The sequence below is a fragment of the Giraffa tippelskirchi genome, chromosome 9 (genome assembly GCF_054371585.1).
Source record: "Giraffa tippelskirchi isolate mGirTip1 chromosome 9, T2T-mGirTip1v1.2.pri, whole genome shotgun sequence".
NCBI lineage: Eukaryota > Metazoa > Chordata > Mammalia > Artiodactyla > Giraffidae > Giraffa > Giraffa tippelskirchi.
In genome coordinates this window covers 33890165-33904939 of record NC_137283.1, presented here as the reverse complement: position 1 = coordinate 33904939, position 14775 = coordinate 33890165, and the positions used below count along the sequence as shown (strand labels likewise).

Sequence of the window (14775 nt, the reverse complement as noted above, 5' to 3'; positions counted from 1 at the left end):
GAGGAAACAGAAATGACAAGTGGCTGAAATTAGACAGGAAAAGGATCACGCCGAGTCAGGCATCAAAGCACGTGTGTGGTCGCTCTGAACTGAGCACAGAAACCAGATTTTACCTACCAAGAGTGCTTTCCCATTAGGAGCCCAGAAAATTTTTAAATATTGCAGCTCCTTCTGCCTCTGCCGCCTTAAAGGAGGTTTCAGAAAAACCTGAGGGATCGGTAGGGTGGGCAGCCCTTCACACACAGCTGGGGCCAGCACATGGAGCTCAGCCGTTTTTGGGAAGGGTTGTTTCCCTTCCCAGCTGTCCTGTCTGCTTAAAGTTGCCTGTGCTGATTGAAAAACTAGAGCTGGGCCCCAGAGACGAAAAGAGAGAAAACTGTGGTTCATTTACAGCATTTGACAAATCTGCAAGATTTGAGGGAAGTGCATTACCAACTGGTTAAAACCCCAGGTTCTCCCCTCTGAGAATAAGTGTGTAGGAACATTTCATTACTTGCTGAATAATGTAATCACTACAGTTTTCTGTCAGTTCAAAAAGACAGCCAAGATGCCCATTTTCCCTCTATTTCCCAACCGTGTTCTAAAAGTCATCTTCCCTAAGGCGACTTTCTTCATTTTCTTTCACATTCATTTATTGTGACTCGATACAATATGAATCCAGTGGATTTAAACTTAATTAAGATTACCGTCACATTTTTCATCGAGGTAGCAGGCGTGCACAAGGGCATGTGCTAACAAGGTTCAGGGGGTGTCTCCTGGTGTACAGACTGGTCACACACACAAAAGATTGGGAGTCTGAATGGGTTTTGTATTGCTGAGTATTTAATTAAAGTTTTCATTATGATACAGAGGTCCAGCCTTACCCCTGAATGCATGTGTTCAGCAGTGGAAAAATCCGTGGAAACAGATTTTTGGTGTTTGGTCCCAAGGCTTCAGCTTGATGTTACAGCAGAGCTGGTGTGGTATAAATAGGAAGATCTTTGAACTGTAGCCACATCAGAGAGCAAAGGTTGGTAAACTTTTCTGTAAAGGGTGTTGACTTGAAATAAATAGACCGCTGGATATTTCTCCAGCAAAAAAAAAAAAAAAAAAAAGGTGGGAGTCATTTATTTGGGATCAGTAGAGAACTGCAATTTGAATCTGCAACTCCAGCAAGCCTTGCACAGCCAGGGAAGGAAACTGCTTTTGTAGAGGGGAAAAGGAAGTTGGGAGGGCTAGAGTAAACAAAGGCTCGAGGACTGTTCATTGGCTGAGTCCTTGCCAGGAAAGAAGAGAAGCCTTTCTTCCTAGGGCATGAGAGCTCCCCCTTCTGGTCTCCTGACTCTATTTTACTGAGGTTTCTGTTTGCTTATTTATTTATTTTATTTACAAAAGACAGATTGTCAATATTAAGGCTTTTTAAAACTTAATTTTTATTGGAGTGTATAGTTAATTTACAATGTTGTGTTATTTTCTGCTGTATAGCAAAGAGAATCAGTTGTACATAGGCATATATCCACTCTGTTTTAAATTCTTTTCCATACAGGTTATTATAGACTATTGAGGAGATGATATTTAAGGCTTTAAATGGCTCCGTTACAACCTCTCACCTCTGCCACTGAGGTATGAAAGCAACCACAGCCCAAACCAACACCTGAATAAACAAGTGGCTCTACATCAATAAAACTTTATTAAAAACAAAACGAAACAAAACAGGCAATGGGTAGGCTTGGGTCTGAGAGCCATACCTAAGCTTGCTAAAAAGCAGAGTATGAGGACTCTCTTCTCCTACATGGAAAATCTTACTCTGGGCAGTACCTTCAAGTTATAAAAATTTGTAAAGGTGATTGCCTCAATTGTGATTGCTGCATGGATGGGAGAGAGGGAGCTTGCCACAATTAGTACTGGACACACCAAGAGGACTCTGGAGATGGGTCTAAAACTAATTCTTCATTTTCACCCTTCTGTCATGTGCCTCTATCTTTTCAGTTTACTTTCTCTCCTTTCCTGGCTGACCTTGGAGAGGGCAAGGGGAGGGGGCAAAATTTTGGCCTTGACCCTAGTTCACATCTGGATTTAACTCTTGCCTCAGTCACCTGTGTAAGTGCTTTGATCTTTCAAATGAGGATTGATGTAGATAATCAGTAAAGTTACTGTGATGTTCACACGTGAGTATGAATGAAGCTTCACAAATTAGTACTCAATGCATACATGCTCAGTTGCCTCAGTCATGTCCAACTCTTTGTGACCCTATGTGTAGCCCACCAGGCTCCTCTGTCCATGGGATTCTCCAGGCAAGAATATTGGAGTGGGACGCCATACCCTTCTCCAGGGGATCTTCCTGACAGAGGGATCGAACCTATATTTCCTGCACTTCAGGCATATTCTTTACTTACTGAGTCACTTGCGAAGCTCTTTAGTACCCAATAAATACTAAAAAAAAAAAAAAAGTACAAAATAAGTCTAAATTATTACTGGTTTAGTCTCTGTCCTTCTCTCTACTTTTGTGAATCAAATTATGAGTTTCTTCCAGATTTACATATTTGATAAAATGGGAAGCAGAAACATCCTCACCCAAGAGGAAGTCATTGTTTTGGCTGGGAGTGACAAAAACAGACTCACAGGAGCTCAGAGAAGAGCAGCTGGGGCAGCCTGGCACCCACGATGGAGGCTCCTTCTGTCTCAGATCCCCTTTGTCCACATTGTTGTCCAGCCCCACATGGGAATGCTCTGGCTCTGTGGGCATTTAAGCAATCAGAAAGGTCAGGTCAGGGCTGGAAGGGTGAGAAGAAGCTTTGCACAGTCACCCGCTGACCCCCTCAGGTACACACTCTGTCACATGAACTTGCTTTACTTTCAGCACAAGCTATAACCATCTTTCATCTTTCTTGTTTATTGCCTGTTTCCTCCCAATAGAATGTAAGCTTTAGGAGTTTGAGGACTTTATTTGTCACTGTTTGCCCCATACCTAATACAATGGCTGGCATGTTGTAGATGCTCATTCCTTGTCTTTAGAATGAACTCCAGAGTTAAATTATTTCAGCTTTGACATACTGAAAGGATTCATCGTTGTGTCTTTCAGAGTGCTTTGTGCATAGTAAGTACTCAATGCAAATAACAAGAGTGAATGCTTGAACCGTGAACAGAATATCTGTCAGCTTGCGTTCGTGCCAGAAAATAATAATAGTTAACAATGATTTTGTCCTGAAGGATATGCAAAGTGCTTTACACGTTTGACCTCCTCCACCTACCCCAAATTCAAGGACTATGGATGGTAGTAGTAGTGGCAGCAATCTCATTTTAATGATCAGAAAACTGGACTTCAAGAAAGTTCAATAACTTTCCCAAGGTCATACCACTGGAAAAAAAGCAAGGACTTGTCTCAGATTTGAAAGGTTCTTCCCTGGTGGCTCAGTTGGTAAAGAGTCTGCCTACAATGTGGGAGACCCAGGTTCACTCCCTGGGTCTGGAAGATCCCCTGGAGAAGGAAACGGCTATTCACTCCAGTATCCTTGCCTGGAGAATTCCATGGACAGAGGGGCCTCGTGGGCTACAGTCCATGGGGTCACAAGCAGTTGGACACCACCGAGTGACTAACTTTCTTTCAGTCTCAAACACTGGTTGTATTATCCACAGAGGGCTTACCAGATGGCACTAGTGGTAAAGAACCCACCTGCCAATGCAGGAGACATAAGAGATGTGGGTTTGATCCCTGAGTGGGGGAGATCCCCTGGAGGGAGAGCATGACAACCCACTCAAGTATTCTTGCCTGGAGAATCCCATGGACAAAGGAGCCTGGTGGGCTACAGTCCATAGGGTCGCAAAGAGTTGGACACTACTGAAGCAACTTAGCATGCACACATGCCCTTTGTACCCACTGAGGGGCCTGCTGCATTCTGTGGATTAGATAGAGATGATTTCAAGATTCCTGGACTCATGGGAATAAGAAGTGTTTGAGGCGCAGTAGACCTGTCTTTAATATGTGTGGCAAAGAGATACAAAGAAGCACTGTGAGAAGGCATTACTGCACTTAGACTTTGTCCATTGACTTGATGATGAGCCTGTCTGAACTTGTTCTTTCATTTTATTATAATTAGTGATAGGCGTTCAACTTAAATTCAAGGGAAAGTTAATGAAGTGAAGTCTGAAAGTTAGCAAAAGGAGAAAATAAATCAAACTGATAAAAAGCTAAACTGGAAAGATTTCTTTCTTAAACATTTGAAGTCACATTTCTTTATCAAGTGTCAAGTGTCCAAACCCTTATTAAATTAGGTATTGTGTGTGTGTGTGTGTGTGGGAGTGGTTAGAGTACAGCTAAAATCGTGACCATAATTCAGGTGCTAAGAGCTATAACTATAAAATGTCTTGGAATTCATTCTTTTAACATACAAATAAAAAATCTTCCTGTTTAAGGTGGTATGGAATAGCAGGAAACACCTAAGACTTAGAAGCAGATGGATCTGGCTCAGACATGACTGAGCGACTAAACTTCCTTTCGTTTTTTTCTTTCTTTGTCAGTTTCTGCCTGAGTGGTCAATGTCTTCTTGTTTCTCTGAGACCTGGTTTCCTCATCTTTAAAAAGGCTGGAAGTGGGTCCTAAAATCTCCTTCAATGTTTTGTCATGAAAAATCAGTGAAATAAAAACCATGTCACATAATCTCTGCCTATTACAAGCACCTATGAAAAACTGAATTGGGTTGTGAATTTAACATGTGATGTCTCTCTGGGATTTGCCATAGTCATTGAGAGCACCATGATGATAAGTAGTATATGTCTGAACTTTTATAGTGGCTCAGACGGTTAAGAATCTGCCTGTAATGCGAGAGACCCAGGTTCAATCCCTGGGTCTGGATGATCCCCTGGAGAAGGGAATGGCTACTCACTCCAGTATTCTGGCCTGGAGAATTCCATCAACAGAGGAGCCTGGCAAGCTACAGGCCAAAGAGTCAGACACGACTGAGCAACTAACACTTTAAACATTAAGAGCCCCGCCTAATGCAGGGTTGAGCATTGCTGAGCTTGCTCATACTTTGTACTTTAAGTTGATTTGATCCCTTTTTTAAACACTTTTTAAAAATTGAGTAACAACATGCCTACAGCAAAATGCATAAATCTTGAGCATAATGTTCAGGGAGATTTAAATATGTGTGCACCCATGTACCCCCAACCAGGATCAAGATAGAGAATATCTAGTACCCCAGCTTTCCTTATATCTCTCCCAGTCGACACTTCTCTGGAAGGGAACAATATTCTTTTGTTTTTTTATAACATTGCATTATGAAATAATCTCATCTTTACAAAAAAAAAAAAATGTTGCAAAAGTAGGACAAAGAATTTCTGTCTACCCATCACCCACTTTTCCCTAGTGGTAACATATTTCTTAAACATTGACAATTCTCAAAACCCAGAAATTAACATTGATACAATACTGTTAACTCTTCTACAGACCTTATCTCAATTATTCCACTATAGTTCTCTTTCTGATCAAGGATTCAAACCAGGGTCACACATTGTATCTTGCTTTCATCTCTCTTTATTGTATCCCAATCTGGGACAGTTCTTCTGTCTTTCCTGTCTTTCATGACATTTTAAGAGACCATTCCACTATTTTGCAGAATGTCCCTCAATTTAGTCTGTGTGATGTTTCCCCAGATTACATTCAGGTTATGTGTTTCTGGCAAGAATGCTTCAGAAATGATGTGCTTTCTAACTGGAAACGTATGATAACATCTCAAGATTGTTGACATTAGCCTTGATCACATGATGAAGGTAATATCTCCCAGAGTTCTCAAATGTAAAGATATTTTTCTCCTTTCTAATTAATCATTATCTTGGGAGATATTTTGAGACCATGCAAATACTTTATTACTCATCAGGCATTTACTGACTAATTTTAGCATTATTTGCCAAACTGGTGTTTTTCTATTTTTACCATTCCTTTCCTACTTGTGAATTGAAACTCTCCTGTAAGGAAGAACTGTCCCTTCTCCTACATTTATTTCTTCACTTAATTATTTATTCATATTAGTCTGTACTCATGGACATTTATTTTATTCTATGCATTATAATTCATTACTATCAGTATTTCTTTCTCAAATGGTCCATTGGGTAGCTTTAGGCCATTGGAAGTCCCTTCTCGTTGCCTCCTGTGTCCTTTAAACATGACCCATTATTATCTGCTTTTTTAAAAATTTTATGGGAGTATAGTTGATTTACATTGTCTTACTTTCAGGTGTACAGCCAAGTGATTCAATTATACATATATTCATTCTTTTTCAGATTCTTTTCTCATATAGGGTATCACAGAATATTAAGTAATGTTCCCTGTGCTATATAGTAGGTCCTTGTTGGTTGTCTATTTTATATATAGTACAATGTTTACGGGCTTTCCAGGTGGTTCAGTGCTAAAGAATCCACCTGCCAATGCAGGAGATGTAAGAGACTTGGATTCAATCCTGGGTCAGGAAGATACCCTGGAGTAGGAAATGGTATGGACAGAGGAGCCTGGTGGGCTACAGTCCATGGGGTTGCAGAGTCGGACACCATCGACCACGCACACAGGCATCATGTTTATCTTAATCCCAAGCTCCTAGTTTATCCCTCCCTCCCCTCCTCTACATTTCCCCTCTGGTAACTATAAGTCTGTTTTCAAAATCTGTGAGTCTATTTTGTAAATAAGTTAATTTGTATCATTTTTTAAAAATTAGATTTCACATATGAGCGATATCACATATTTGTCTTTCTCTGACTTACTTAGTATAATTTCTAGGGTCTATCCATGTTGCTACAAATGGCGTTTTTTCATTCTTTTTTATGGGTGAGAAATATTCCTTTGTATGATTTGAGATGCCACCTTTATCATATGCTAGATTCTCGTATATCCTTAAGTCTATTTGAGGCTTCCTGTTGCACAGGTCAGTGTGTCTTCATTTGCAAACACAACACTGTTTTAATTTTAAAGGCTGTTTATTTGATAGACCAAGATTACACTTGAAGTTTTTCTTTTCTAGTGTGGGTAAAAACTGTTCTGACTCCATCACTCAGGTTAATTTTGCCTGCTTTCTATCTTCATCTACAACTATACAGTGTGTAATATTTTGAGTCTTATTTCTTTCATTTAATCTTAAATCTGTGAGATGCATTCACAGAAGTTGTTAGTATCAGTAGCTTGTTTATTTTCATTGCTATGTAGTATTCCATTATATACCTTGTACCACAATTGTCTCATCCATTTCTTAGTTGATAGACATACAAGTTGTTTCCAGTTTGAAAGCTTCTATGAATATTCTTATGCATGTTTATACACACATATCTTTGGAACTTCTAGGAATGAAATTGCTAGGTCAAAGAATAAGACTATTTTTTTCAAAGTGTTTGTACTAATTTATACTCCTACCAACTATGTATGTGGTTTCCAGTTGCTCCACAACCACAGAGCATGTGATACTGTTAGTCTTTTAAGTTGCCTTAAAGGAAAAGAAAGAAGGAAAACCTTGCATGATATAAATCCTTTTTTTGGAGATTGAGGAGCCATTTCCAAAGCAAGGAAGACCTTAGAAATAAAAAATAAAAACACACAGCAGACACCATTTTTCATCACACCTGACAAGTTAACTCACAACAGTGATGAATGGGGCTTCCCTGGTGGCTCAGCAGTAGGGAATCTGCCTGCAATGCATAAGGCGTGGGTTCAATCCCTGGGTCAGGAATATTCCCTGGAGAAGTCAATGACAACCCATTCTAGTTTTGTAGAAGAGTATGGTGCTGGCCCAAAAGTTCATTCAGATTTTTCTGAATGAACTATTTGGCCCAATAAATATAAAAAAGCAGTTATTAACGCAGACTTAGGGTAGCATACAGTTTGTTGTCCAACTCAAAATTTGTTTCCCCTCTTCCTCCTTACTAGCAGGACTTTAGCTTTGTTCAGTGGCCATATTTCAGGGGAGGTGAACTGATGACCAGCTCAGGGGCAAATCATGACTAAGTTAATCCTGGTTTTCCTATTACTTTCCCCAGTAATTAACTAAGTAATAAGCTTGTGACCCATGTCTAGTCAATGAGAAAGGAATAAAGGTCTGCTGAGGGCGGCAGGGGCTCCTAGGAAAGTTTCCTTACTATTAAGAAGGAGCTTCCAGAAGAAATAGTCCATTTTGCCTCTGGATGTGGTGTGTGATACATGGAACTGCAATAGCCATCTGACTGCCAGGATTGAAGATGAAGCACATATGTGAAAGAATCATAAGAAATGGAGATGGAGCCTTAAACAAAGGTCTTAGAACCTGCCCTATCCAAGTTCATGTGAAGTAATAAATTTACATATTGTTTAAGACCATTTGGCTGAGTATTTTTTACTGGACACTATAACTCATAGCCCTGGTATTGCTATGCTATGCTATGCTAAGTCGCTTCAGTCGTGGCCGACTCTGTGCGACCCCATAGACGGCAGTTCACCAGGCTCCGCCGTCCCTAGGATTCTCCAGGCAAGAATACTGGAGTGGGTTGCCATTGCCTTCTCCAGTGCATGAAAGGGAAAAGTGAAAGTGAAGTCGCTCAGTCGTGTCCGACTCGTAGCGACCCCATGGACTGTAGCCTACCAGGCTCCTCCGTCCATGGGATTTTCCAGGCAAGAGTACTGGAATGGGGTGCCATTGCCTTCTCCAAGCCCTGGTATTAAGCTGTATTAAAATAACAAAGAGATGCTCTTACTCATCCCTTATAGACCAGTGATTTTCAATATTTAGCATGTGTTAAAATCACCTACAAAGGTATTAAAACAGCTTGCCTTAATCCATTAAAGAGCTTGTAATTCAGTAGTTATGAAATAGGGCATTTTCCCAAGTGGTGCTGATGCTGCTGGCCCTGGGACCACTCTTTGAGAACTGCTGCTCTAGAATTTAGACACCATCTTACTACGTGTATTTCTCTGTTTTAATTTTCTTTCTGAAAATTTTATTTATTTATTTATTTTTGGCTGTGGTGGGTCTTCATTGCTATGTGGGCTTTTCTCTAGTTGTGGCCAACAGGGGCTTCTCTCTACTTGCTGGGCTCAAGCTTCTCATTGCAGTGGCCTCTCTTATTGCAGAGTGTGGGCTCTAGGGTTTGCAGGCTTCAGTAGTTGCAGCTGTAATTGTGGCTCCCAGGCTCTAGAACACAGGCTCGATAGTTGTGATGCTCAGGCTTATTTGCTTTGAGTTATGTGGGATTTTCCTGACCAATGATCAAACTCTCACGTCCCCTGCATTGGCAGGCAGATTCTTACCACTGAGCCACAAGGAAAGCCCACCATCTTACTGTATTTAGCAACATACTTTTAAGACTCAAATCTTTTATGAACTTTTTTTTCATGTCAGTGAGTACAGACCTTTATCATCTTTTTGAGTGACTACCTAGTATTATATTAGCTATATCAGAACTTGCAAAACCATGCTACTAATAATAGATACTTCTATTTGGTGGGGGGTTGTATTATTATATTAACATGCACAATCCTGCCATAAATATCATTCTAGGATACTCCTGAGTAACTGTTGGATTCCCCGGTGGCTCAGTGGTAAAGAATCCACCTGCAATGCAGGAGACACAAAAGATGCGGGTTTGATCCGTGGGTGGGGAAGATCCTCTGGAGAAGGAAATGGCAACCCACTCCAGTGTTCTTGCCTGGAGAATCACACGGCAGGCCCCAGCCCATATGGTCACAAAGAGTCAGACATAACTTAATGACTAAACAACAACACCATAAAGCACTTACAACATTGACTAATTTCCTTAAGGTAAATTCCTAAAAGTAGAATTGACAAATATTTGGGGAGATATTTGGGATTTTTCCCCTTCTATTTCATTTCCAAAATCCCTCTAATCTACTTGCAGATACATTGTCCTTAGGTTTAGGTATTTTGTCAGAGGACCCTTGGTTGACCCTGACTCAGCAGGACAAGACCTTGGCTATTTGCCTTGCAGTGATCATTCATTCATGTTTAAAGAGTTGACCACTAAAGATTATGGCACAGACTATTTTATTCGTAAGGGTTAATTTAGTGATCTTACTCAGGGACATGAATGGAAGCCTGGGAACTTCTTGAGTCTTTCTATCTTTCTCTACATTATGAGAATTTGAGCATGCTTTCTATCTTTGTCATACTTTTATTTGAGAATAAAGCAAACCAATTGTTCAGTGGTCCAAAGATCAATGCTTGCATTTGGATGTCATCTGTCATTCATTTCAGATATGAAAGAAGGTCACCCTGCAAGGGGAAAAGCTGGGTCCAAGGTAACAGCTGCGATGCTTGAGCATGGAAGCGTTTCTTTTCAGATGTATCTAACCTCCTGAGTGGAGTAGCACCTTTGGTTTAGCCAGGATGTTTAGTATAATTCAGGGGGAAATATTTACTGGAAGAAAGCTGGCAAATGGAATACAGATAATGCCTGATTATTAATGGCCTTGGCTTGAGTTCTTTAGAAAGTAGAACCCGAGGAAAGATAGAGGCACCTAATACATTTTCATTCTAAATACCAAAGTTTCTCTCTCTCATGTACAGACCCAATGATGAGTGGTCCAGAACTGGCAAGGCAGCTCAGCTATCATTGATTTTTAGCCTCAAAACTGTTCAAATCATTGCTACTTCCCTGCCAGTGGGGAGTGGGATGATAGAAAGAGAGAGGATGGGAGGGAGGTGTCTACTAAATTGTTGTTAAGGGCAAGACCTAGAATTTGTATATTCCACTTCTCATAACAAGAAAAGTCAAGAAAGTCAAACGGCAAGAAAGTCAAACAGTCACATCCAGATCCAAGAGTTTGGTCTCTCATAGTGAAGCCGTGAGTACGGCACTAAAACTTTGATTTTGGATATTCAAACCCAGGGAGGTGATGGTGAGGGGAAAAGTGTAGCCAGACAAGAAAAGATGGGAAGCAGTGTGATGCTTAGCTTTATAAGTCAGTCATGAAGAGATGCATGAACCACTCCTCAGGCTTTGCACATAGTGCTTCTCTCTGGATTGCAACAAATCATTGTGCGTGGGAGTAGTTCATGGAAGGAGAAAAGGAAGGGGATTTATCTATTCTTCTTCCTCCTTCTTCCCATTCCCAACTGTCAAAGTTAACCCTCATGGAGAACTAATTTGCCTCTCTTCCTATTGTATCATCCAACCCCTTGGCAACTGCTCAGGAAACAGGTACCCTGCCCATGAAGTAGAAGAATGACCACACAGGAGTGAGGCACTAACCAGGAGGGAAAAGGGGGCAGTTAGAATCTGCGGAAATGTATGAAATGTGTGTTTTAGCACATGATTTACTGTCATTTTGAGTAGACACTAAAAGGAACTTCTTGGAAAACTTGAAGTCTACCTCCTGGAGTTCTGAACCTGTTGCTCACTACCTTACAAAATAAACTAACTGATCGGAGGCTGGTAGGGAGAGGGGAGTCTCCCTTCATCTTTGGCCAATAACTCTCCTGACACAGGGATGGTTTTTGTTGGGCATCTCAGGCACCTAAAGGATGATTTTCTCTCGTTGCTCTTCTCCCCTCATGGATATCAATTAGAATGCTATGAGAGGTTGTCCTTCCTCCTGTCCTTCCTCCTCCCTTCCTTCCAAAGGGAGATTTGTGTGTGATTACTTTTGCTTTGTTAAGAAGGTTAAACTCCATCATGGAATTTTTCCTGGCAAACAAGCAAGTGTGCAAACCAGCCATTTCAAATGACACAGAACATGGATGGCTAGCCAACCAAACCAGTATATACTTTAAGCTGTCTTTGACTGAGCTTGACGTGTTTGTTTACTGTGATTCAGTGAATCTAGAAATACAGCCAAATCAAAACATAACTAAAAGCCCCCTCTCCAAGGAGAAACAGGCTCAGTGGGTTTTGAAACAACTGTTTTCAAAGGATCTTTAAAAACAGAAATCTGATCTAATCAGCATAAATGCTGCTTAAGGGGGCAGAATGCCTAGTGGTGAAGTTCACTTCCTGTAGAATCAGAACACCTAGAATTAATTATCTCAGGGCATGTTACCATATTCTTAGACTAGTTTTATTTTATGTTTAATGAGCATCTAGTGTTATGACAGTAGCTGTCATTACACTAGTACCTACCTCACAGGGATGTTGTAAGAACTAAATGAGATAAAACATTGCAAGCTCCTGGCACGTAATATGCTCTTAATAAATGGCAAAATTTATCATGGTCATCATCGTTGTCATCATCGACATTATTTTATGATATGATTCATTCTTGTTCCATTCACTGACATATTGTTCCATGTTGTTAATATTTGAGGGTTTTTTAATGGCCTTTCATTTCGTTAAAGGGATGATGGCCGGCCACTGTCATAAATAACGAAGCACGTAAGGGTGGTGCTTGTAGCCTCAGTCAGTTGTTGATTGGTTACAGATTTTACTACCATTATGTTAAGCTTCCCTTAAAAGTCACTTTAGCTCTCATGTCAAAGGGCAACTGTAGTTACCTCAAGTTTATTTCCCATTGTCTTGTTAGGAAGCCTTATAAATAGTACTTGGGGGTTGTTAAAACTATGAAGATACCAAGTCATCTCTTCCCGGTGAAAGATTCTTCTTGTCCACTGAAGCCTCCTGATCCTCTGGCTCAAGAGGACCTCACCTAACATTCAAATTCCACTCTTTATCTTATTTAAAAACAAAAACTCCTATCTCATGTGAACAGAGTTTGTTAGGGCAATAATCCTGTGAAACTGTTCATTGCCGGCGGATGTCATTAATCAATTTGTTTACACTTGGTCTAGGGTAATCTGGCAGTAATAAAATCTGTTCATTGGTTTCTAACAGATACCAAGAACTTATCCCATAAATTCTGCAGCTGTAGAACTAAGGGCTGTCCCTTCATATTTTGGAGTATATACCACCGAAGTGGCGCCCCACCCCTCCACCTTAGGATAGATGTATTACAGATATAGCATACGTTCCATAAAGCAAAGCATCATCTTTTCTTGACTCAGCAGTTCTTAGCTGCAAAGACCATGATTCATCTGGTCAGGTGAATGCCAGCTTCCAAATGACAAGGAAAAAAAAAAAGAAACAGCATTAGGAAGATTCACCTGTAGGCTCTCTCTTACCATTTCTCCTCCATGCCTACTCTTATAAAGCCACTGGGTTCCAGAATCAACATCAGTGGATCTGACCTTTCTAGCTTTTGACCCTCAAAGAAGACAAAAGTGAAACCAGAGTCTTGTAAAGAGAATGAAGGGGATGATGAGTTTTGAGACTTTACAAGGTCATGGACCAGTGGATGGGCTGGCTTCTCTCAGACCACTCCTCTTGACTCAATACCTCTTCCACCCTCCAGTCCAACCACAGTGGTTTCCTCACAACCCCTCAAATATGTAAGTTTTTCCATGATGACCTGGAGCTCTTCCTCCCAGATCTTCTCATGCCTGGCACTTTTTCAACTCAAGGATCTGTTCTTCAGAGTGGTTTTCCTAGTCACTTCACTGAAAGAAGCCCCTCCAGCTTACCCCAGCAATATTCTTTCAACATTTCACCCTATTTTATTGTTTCCTTAATCCTTTGGACTCTCTGAAATAACTGCTTATTCACTTACCAGTTCACGTTTCCTTTTTTTTTTTTTTTTTTTTGGTTGCACTGTGCAGCTAATGAGATCTTAGTTCCCTGACTAAGGGTCAAACCCGTGCTTCCTGCAATGAAGTGCAGAGTCCTAACCACTGGACTCCCAGGGAATTCCCTTGTTGCTGTTGTTTAGTCACTAAGTCCTGTCTGACTCTTTTGCAACTCCACGGACTGTAGCCCTCCAGGCTCCTCTGTCCATAGAATTTCCCAGGCAAAAATACTGGAGTAGATTGTCATTTCCTTCTCCAAAGGATCTTCCTGACCCAGGGATGGAACCTGAGTTTCCTGCATCACAGGCAGATTTTTTTACCTCTGAGCCACCAGAGAAGGCCAGGGAATGCCCTACAAGTTCACTTATTTTATGTCTTTCTCATCTTCCACATAAGGTGTATAAGAGCAAGACCTTCACTTGCCCTGTTCGCCACTCTAGCCCCAGCTTCTGGAAGAGACCATGGTACTTAACTAGGTGCAAAAAGCACTTGACAAGGGGTCAGATGGTTTGGGTGGCATTTCCAACAATGAGCAACTTTGCCTCATTTCCCCATCTTCCTGAACTTCCTTCCCTCACTTGTAAAAAGAGATAATAATACCTACCTCACAGAGTACCTGTGAAGATCAATGAAACAATGATCCTGAAAATATGTTTTTAACCTGTTATCATTACATGTGGGAGAAATCCCAGGATTTTGTAAAGGACCTGGTTAGTGAATGGATGAATGAAATATTATGGAAAGTGGAGAGTCTTAACCACTTGAGATGATTAAAATTTAAGATGCTTATCCCACTCAGAAAAAAAGAAGTATGGAAGTTACTACCTCAAGAAGTTACATCAGTTGACTGTGCAGATTCTAGAAAGTTTAAGCAGAAATAAATGACAAGCTATAATCAAGTGAGTTTTAGAGTCAGATTTCTGGAGTCCTGGGGTCTTCTTGGAAGCCCCCTTGGAGTCTCACTGTGGTAAAGGGGAAATCGTAATAAATGGGAGACTGAAGTGACAGGTATTCATGCCCTTCCTCCCCAATCCAGACTGATCAACTCCATTTTTGTGCTTTTTGCCCTGTTTCAGAAACTAGCTGTTTACTGCTCAGTCCTCCTCCCCAACTTCCTTCCTACACCCGGATTTTGTGTGCAGTGGCAGTGGGCCCAACTTCAAGCTGTGGGGTCTGATCAAAGTCATTCATGACAATCCTGTCCCTCAATCCC

General features: G+C 40.8%; 1 long non-coding RNA gene across 1 annotated transcript in view; it reads left to right on the top strand.

The window, feature by feature from the left end:
* The window catches only part of LOC145520946 (uncharacterized), a 131259-nt gene that overhangs the window by 43644 nt on the left and 72840 nt on the right, over positions 1 to 14775 (top strand). Inside the window, exon 5 of the long non-coding RNA XR_014064941.1 lies at positions 850 to 1009. This is a non-coding gene — a long non-coding RNA (uncharacterized LOC145520946). The remainder of the gene's footprint in view (positions 1 to 849; positions 1010 to 14775) is intronic.